Consider the following 8,220-nt stretch of genomic DNA (forward strand, 5'->3'; position numbering starts at 1 on the left):
TGCGAAATATGCTCTCACCTCTGAGTTAGTTGTTTTTTGACGCAGCGAACACGACATTGAATGAAACAATAATACAAATTTCAACTTGGACTATTTCTGACAGCGATTGGCATTTTAACAGCTAGGAAACGTGATGCGGAAAATGTAGCAATAGCATTCATCGTTTTCGCCATGGTCACTCTGCTCCCTACTGCCATACTGGTCATATTCGCAGCGGAAGCCGAAGAAAGGGAAGACATGGCGAAAATTGGTGGGGCGCTGGCTGTCGTGGCTGGTACGTAGCATATGCAAAACGAGTGAGCGACAACAAGTAATGATTACAGTAAATTTGAAAAACTAAATCGAATATAGAACATATTTATTACTCTATTACAGCCTTGTTTCTTCTCATTGCTATGGCTACATACACCGGACTTACAAAGGATGATATTGACGCTGCACCACCATCAACTATCCTCGAGTGGGGCTATATAGTTATGCCCTTGGCTGGGTTGCATTATGTCCTGCTATGTTCGCAGGAGTCGTTGATATTATATTTGCAAAATAATATTGTCGTCATCTTTCTATGATTCCGCGATGAATATTCTTGACTTCTTGGTTGATTATTATAACCATCGTATTTGAAATAACCATTTACCGGATCATCTCCACCAAAGAATTTCATTATTGTCATCATCCCATGCATCGATTTTAGAATTATGATCTAGTTTTAAAGGATTTCGCGGAGTGAGAAAATATAGAAAGTAGAAACTGTAAATCTCGTTGATAATGTCACTTTTAGTGGAAAGGCACGAATATTTCAATACCCGAAAAGCTTGTCCCCTACTATTATACTCTTTTAAGCGAATCAACACGACCAATTTTCTAATCGGATTCGAATAACCGAATCATTAGGCCCATTTACATGACGGTTTAAGTCAGCTTCGAAGCTGACTCGTCGATCCGACTCTCTCGTATTCGATGAAAAGAGAAAGGCAAACCGCTTCAAGTCGACTCGAGCCTCAAGCTGTTGTGAAATGTCGTTTACGATCGGCTTGAGTATTTGGTCATCGGCGTCCGGCGATTTTCGTTCGACGGCGCTGGTTTTTGCCGCGCGGGCTCTTGGCATCGTAATTCATGTTTTTCATCTGATGTTGAGAAATTGGGCAAACATGGCAAGGAAAAGTGGGGTTACTTTGTAAGTGCTCGCTTGTTTACGATGGAATATATGTGGTACACCAGTACCGGAGTAGCAACCGTGCTCTTTTAGGGCAGTTTTATATTTGATATTTGACTGCGACGCTTCGATCTGTAGTAGCCTAGTTGCTGTCATCAGCTACATAAAATGGCTAACAAGGTAAAACGTTGCATCTGTATTTCAACTTCTCAGACTACAGTTCGGAAGAGATGTGGATTGTACCGGTACTACAATTCAACTACGACATGCATAGTTAGTGAACTGATAGAAGAAGCGGCCTTGCAGTGCGCTATATCGATACGGGAATACATGAACGATTGCTGCATTTCGTAGTCCTACTGTTCCACTGGATAAACTGATGTGAGCGCGCATGTGATGGGATGGAGCTGGTGTCTCTCCGGGTGGGTGATATGGAGATTTGTGACTCTCCTGGTGATGATGAAGCGCAGCGGTGCTAGGATTATTGCTTTGTTTTTATTTCTGGGTTATAGTGTTCTGCTGATATGATGCGGTCGTGCCGGTGTTCACGATTTTCAGCTTGCCGTTTTGATATTGTATTCATGGTAGCCTATGTGTTTGTGAGGGTGCTGAAATTGGCACTTCTCAAAGTTTAATTGGTGGGTAGCAATTTAGTAGTAGTGCTCTATATTGCTCTTTATGACAGTTTTTATAGACATTCTTGGTATTGTTAATTTCCTATTTGGTATACCATGCCGACAAGATGCTTCAATAAAATCTCTGCAGTAGTTCCTGTATCGTGACTGACTCTTAATAAGTCACCGGCATACATGGGGTAGTCTGTTAAAGAGGAGCGGCCGAACAACTAGAGGCCACATACATACAAGCAATTACTACTAAATAAATACAGTCCGTCCTCAAGATTACCGGACCACGACTGACCTATCGATCTCGCTTCCCATGACATGCCGCCCTATTTCTTGTCGCATTCTTCTTCTATACCAGTGGTTCTTAACCTTTTTTCCTCCAGCGCCCCCTTTCAAAAATTATCGTGCTCCAGCGCCCCCCAACCTCATATTGTAAGGAATGTAATAAAGACAATGAGTAAGAGGGAGGGCCGTAACAGCACTTCGTCAACCCCCCCTTAAAACGATTGCATTGCGCACCCATAGCGTGATAAACCAAACTTCTGAAGGCTTTGCCCCCAAGAACCCCGTAGCGTGATTTCGATGGTCATAAAAGTTTGTGCGGCCTGGTCGCCCGAGGTACCAAACTTTTCTATAATGCATGAATGAATAGGTGGTATTTACATATATAAGTGGCTATTAACTGGAAAACACGATTTGATGCGATATGGATTCGCTGTGTATTTGCTGCCAAGTCGCGCCAAGCGCGAATATTTAGGCACGTAATTTACAACTACAACTGTATTGTATGTTGGTAATTCTGACCTTCTTTCTGCTATATAATAAAAAGATATTGGAGTCGCCCTAACGTAGAAGACGATAAAACTAAACGAAAAACTTTCGTGAGTCGCACCCAGAAATTGTCATTTCTACACGGGGTTCATCATTTTACTCAGTGGGTGAACCGGCTGGCATTTGTATTGTGGGGCTGAGATTGAGAAGACTATTCGTCGCGACCATCCAGCGCGGCTATTGACAATGAAAAAATACACAATGTTTCGGCCAAGATAGCATGTCTTGGTGCGTCGCGGCGCGGTATTGGCTGGCACCGAAATGCCTATTTCTGTAAATTATGCAATGGTATAATATGTCATATACAGGAAATGATGCCATGACGTCTCATTTTAAAAGCAAGACCTTCTCTCATGAGGCCTTTTCATCGCATTGTTGTCTTCCAAAGATAAATTCTAAGCCAAATAAATGTAATAGTGATTACTTTTCCGAAGTAATCGTAATCGTAATCGACTACTTGCGGATTTTGCTGTAATCATAATCGTAATCGCGTGATTCAGAAGTAATCGTAATCGCAATCGATTACATTCATGAAGTAATCACCCCATGTCTGGCAGTGAGTTGTTGAGTGTGCGCAGACTCCAGTGTTGGGATCAAGTCACTACCTTCGAGTCACGAGTCATTTCGAGTCATTGCACATTTTGACTCGAGTCAAGTCAAGTCAATCGATTTTCGAATTAACTCGAGTCAAGTCAAGTCACTCAATTTTTGGAGGTGACTCGAGTCAAGTCAAGTCAAGTCAAGTCACGAGTCAAGTCACAATTCAAGTCAAGTTGCCTTTTCGAAGCATTAGGCAAGGTAACGTCATCGCATTTTGCTAGCTTTCTGAAATACATATTGAGTGGTCATTGATCCTGAACCGATGAACAAATACAGAGTTCAATATACACGCAAGAAGGCGCTGCTGTATTGTTCACATATACGTAAAACTGCTAAACTACGTAAGTAATTGCATAGCCTCAGTTTATAGTTACCAGCCAAATAGAGAATAGAGAAACGAATTGATTACATGCAATACGTTACCCATTTACAAGTTGATACGATACAATTCGAGCCTGCGCCAACGTTGAGAACTACATAAACTATATTAGAATTCAATTTCAATAAAACAAGAGGTTAAGGTGAGAATAGAAATAGACATTTTGATATTAAATGACTTTACTATACTGTTTTACAACAACGTAAGCTGTAAGCTGCGATCACTTCGTTTGTGGTCAATTTATTTGTGAGAGAACAATGGAGGCTCAGTAAAGCGCACGATCATTGAATGATTGGTCGCTCTCACGGGTTACACCAGCGTTTCGCGACCAATCCGACCATGTGAAAGATACAGGGATTTTATCGACACCGATTACTTGATGACTTGAAATTGACTCGTCAATTTTGCTCCGAGTCACGAGTCAATCCACATTTTTGATACGCCGAGTCAAGTCAAGTCAAGTCATTTTAGCAAAGTGACTCGAGTCAAGTCATGACTCGAGTCATCCCAACACTACAGACTCATCAAAACTTAGAGCGAACATTGTGAGGTGTCTTGGAAACTGGAGGGCCCGTAACTGATAATTAAACATATTCGAGCGGGCGAACCCGTTGGTATGACTTCGTTGCATGATGTTATTTCGTGACCTCCTGTCTGCTATATCAAAATATAGAATCGCCCAACAGGAATATCGCCCAACAGAATATCTAGTTTGAGATATCCCTGTCGCCCAATCGTACTAAACTAAAAGACGCACACGATTTCAGAGTGGTATTTCTTCACTTGCATAGAATTTTTCCCTGCCAGATGGAATTCGTCTTCTGGGGTTCAGATTGCCAAGACAGGAACATTCGGTGCCAGTCATTTATAGGCGCTCATTGACAACTAAACCTATATGTCTTTTGTAGGCTATATATAACGAAGTTTTCGGTGTTAATTTACTTTGAATACTCATTAGGGATATATCCTACCACCACATCATCTACTGCGAAGCCATTTTTCTCCAGCGCCCCCCATATCGCCCCCCTGAGCCCAGCGCCCCCCATATCGCCCCCCTGAGCCCAGCGCCCCCCATATCGCCCCCTTAGCGTTTCCACCCCCCTTTAAATCGCCAGCGCCCCTTGGGGGGCGCTGGAGGCAAGGTTAAGAACCACTGTTCTATACTATCTTCTTTACTTTCATTCAGTGTGCATGCCTCCTCTTTACATCGCCTAGGCCAAGGTGGGTGTCAGATTCAATAGACTACTCCTTGTCGCTTCGACATCTTCCTGTCTTTTCATTGTATCGCATTTTTGTGGTGTATTGAACTGATAAAATTGCTAATAAACCAATGATGATGATGATGACATGGGGTTTGCAAGTGGATCATTTGAGTGTTAATGACCTTATTTTAATCGCATCGACAAGTGATGTCTGACATATCAAAACAGTCGTTACTCCCGCCTATACTCCACGGCCCATCTTCGTTGACGCCGAAAAAGCTAGCTGATAACTTATACTTGTTGTCTTCCTCTACAATCATGATATGAACAAGATTATTTTCCTCTACAAATATCGATATTATGAGTATCTCATCATCCTCGTTAATTTCGAGGATAAGAAACGTTTCAGATTACGACCAAACACACATTGTTGTTGTACCTTTGCCCACCAAACTTACAACGAATATATATTTGTAAGGGGTAAAGCGACACCGGGTCGTCCACGATACAGCTTCCAGAAGGATCATGTAAACAGGGCCCTTCAACGAGTCAGCTTGGAGATGAGACGTGACGTCACCGGAGACGACTTGAACGCCCAGTCGAGTCGAACATGTAACCATGCAGGCCTATTGTGTCCAGTCCACTGCTAATATGTACCTGTAGGTGGAATTACGTGAGTAGGGATCTACCTCATATTATCTACTTATAGAAACGTGGGCTACATTTCACATACGCTATGGGCTATTGCATATTTATGATATAGCTATGCGTCTGCTTTATTTGCAAATAGTCGGCATAGATCCCGCATTTTCATATGATCCAGTAAAAGTAAAAAGCAATGTATTTGTATGCCTGTGCACTGTGTATGTCTTGTCTTGTCTGAGTGTATGTCCGTCTAATACAGTGGTTCTTAACCTTTTTCCCTCCAGCACCCCCTTTCCAAAATTATCGGGCTCTAGTACCCCCCCCCCCATATTGTAAGGACGGTAATAAAGACAATGGCTAAGAGGAATGCCCGTAACAGCACTTCGTCAGCCCCCCTAAAAAACTATTCTCTTGCACACCCATAGCGTGATAAACCAAACTCCTGGGGGTTTCGCCCCTAAGAACCCTGTCGCGTGATTTCGTTGGTCAGCAAAGTTTGTATGTCGTGGTCGCCCTTGGCGCCAAAATTTTATATAATGCATGAATAAAGAGATGGTAATTGCATATATGTGTCGCTATAAACTTTTTATCCTCTCAGCCTACGTAATCGGATTTACCAGTAGCGCTGTGTGAGCTGTTGTCTTCGAAAATGAAGGCCACGTAATTAATAATTAAACATATTCGGGCGTGCCCGTTGGTGCAATTGCTTTGTTACATGTTGTTATTTTGTTACCTCTTATGTCCGCTATATAGTCAAAAGATATTGAAACGCATAAACATATTAAACTAAAGACAGCACACGATTCAAAATTGGTATTTCTTCACTGGCAAACATTTTTTCCTCTGATGGATTTTATTTGTCCTGTGGGGTGCAGATTGCGACGACATGATAATTCGGCACGAGCAATTTAAGCACCTATGGACAATTAGACTTATATACATCGAAGTTTACGGTCAACATAAAGGCAATCCTCTTCAGCTAAGGTTTTCTCCCTGACGATCTTTTGGAACACTTCTGGGAGTCCCATATAGGCGGGAACTTCATATGTCTTCGTGCATCGTGGCGTGGTGAGGGCCGACGCTGAAATGCCTATTTCTATTTACAAGAATTATGCGTGGGGGAGTCGTCAAAACATGATGTGCAATTTATGTTCATTCACCGAAATGATTTAGGGCACCCTTCGAGCTCACCCCGCCCCACGATTGGTTTGGATTGCAGCAGTCCTGGTAAGCGGTCAAAGTCCAGTCGGTCTTTTCGGGACTTTAGTAATGGGAACATTTTGTGCTTAAATCGCGCTCGAGGACCACTCGACTATAATAAACCAAATAATAATTGTATGTGGTATATTCAGGTTCAAATCAAGGTTGTTATAACAACAATCGGGTACGATCCCATACCCTGTGGTTCGAACCATCCCGAATTCACATCTGCGATTGGCAATACGGAGAAATTTATGGTATTGTATTTTGTTTTAGTGCTTTGTATGCCTATAAGTAAGTCAACTGCGACTGGGACGCATATATCTGCTCACATTGAAATTTGAATTTAGTACTGTACCCAGTTATCAATTTTAACATGAATGTATTCCAAACAAAGCAACTCATAACGTTCATGTATGGTTCTGGACCATAACACTAGATCGTATCATCCTTTGTGAGACGATGAAGAAATATTCTGACGATTAAATTTTGCAGCTCTCACATACAAGTATATTTATAGTTATTCATTTCGTGCACAAAGCTTCAAAACATATTTTATGTAGGCCTACAAGGTGCTCTCACACTCAAAAGTGATATACAGTTACCTCCTTCTCCGATTTTCACACGCTGTGCGCTGCAGGATAAAATAGCCTTCCTAGTTCGTAACATTTTGTTGAAAATAACCCTAGCAAGCGTGACGGCAGTGTTTTACCGGGAAATTGGCCATCTAAAAGTACGCGCAATTCATTTTACATGAATTATAATAATCCCACTATATTTATGAAAACATATGTAGCAAACATCGTCGCGTAGCGCGACAGAAAATTCCGGGATTTGAGATGTTTTGTGGAATGTTAATTTTCTCTGAATAGTCATTAAGGATATGTCCTACTGGTACATCATCTACTGCGAAGCCATTTTTCTTCAGCGCCCCGCATATCGCCCTCCTGATCTCAGCGCCCGCCATATCGCCAGCGCCCATTAGGCGCTACTAGTTCTTTCCATTCCTTGTGTTGTGAGCAATGTTCCCCCTAAGCTGCGCACGTGCGCAAATGCGCAGTGCTTTCACGGTCTCTGCGCACAGAAAATCTAAGTTGCGCACAAAAAATCCGAAGTGATGACCTTTTTTTTTAGTCGTTACGCACTGTTTTCCAAGGGTCTGCGCAGTGAGTTGGTGAGCGTGCGCAGACTCGTAAAAAATTAAAGGAAACATTGGTTGTGAGTGCTTTCTTTCGTCAGGTCTTTTCTTGGCTTTTTTGTCGGCAGGGAGAAGGAGCCCAGATAAACCTCCGACGGGAATCGAATTGCGGACCCAGATTGGTGCGCGCTTATCGTCACCACTACGCTATGTCCCCCGCTTAGTATATTAGGGTTACCATACGTTCTCTTTAAGAGGATTTGTCCCCTTTTTAAAAATTTTCCTCGGAGGACGCCTAAATGTCCTCTTTTTGAGAATTTGTCTTCTTTTAGGTTAGGTTAAATGCACGTAGGTCAAATTGGACTGAGATATAGGAAATCACTGCTCGAATAACGGTTAGGCGTCACGCTCGGAACTTGAGCCAGAAAAATGACTGTTCTTTA

At 42.3% G+C, this 8,220-nt stretch overlaps 1 long non-coding RNA gene across 1 annotated transcript; it reads left to right on the forward strand.

Moving 5' to 3' along the window:
• The first annotated feature begins 889 nt into the window (after positions 1-889).
• LOC145449586 (uncharacterized) lies at positions 890-1,938 on the forward strand. Its single transcript, XR_013918300.1, has 2 exons — positions 890-1,177; positions 1,370-1,938. It is a non-coding gene; the product is annotated as an uncharacterized LOC145449586 (long non-coding RNA).
• The last annotated feature ends 6,282 nt before the right edge of the window (positions 1,939-8,220 follow it).

Source organism: Botryllus schlosseri, chromosome 11, assembly GCF_051294905.1.
Source record: "Botryllus schlosseri isolate E-star chromosome 11, Bs_hap1, whole genome shotgun sequence".
Lineage (NCBI taxonomy): Eukaryota > Metazoa > Chordata > Ascidiacea > Stolidobranchia > Styelidae > Botryllus > Botryllus schlosseri.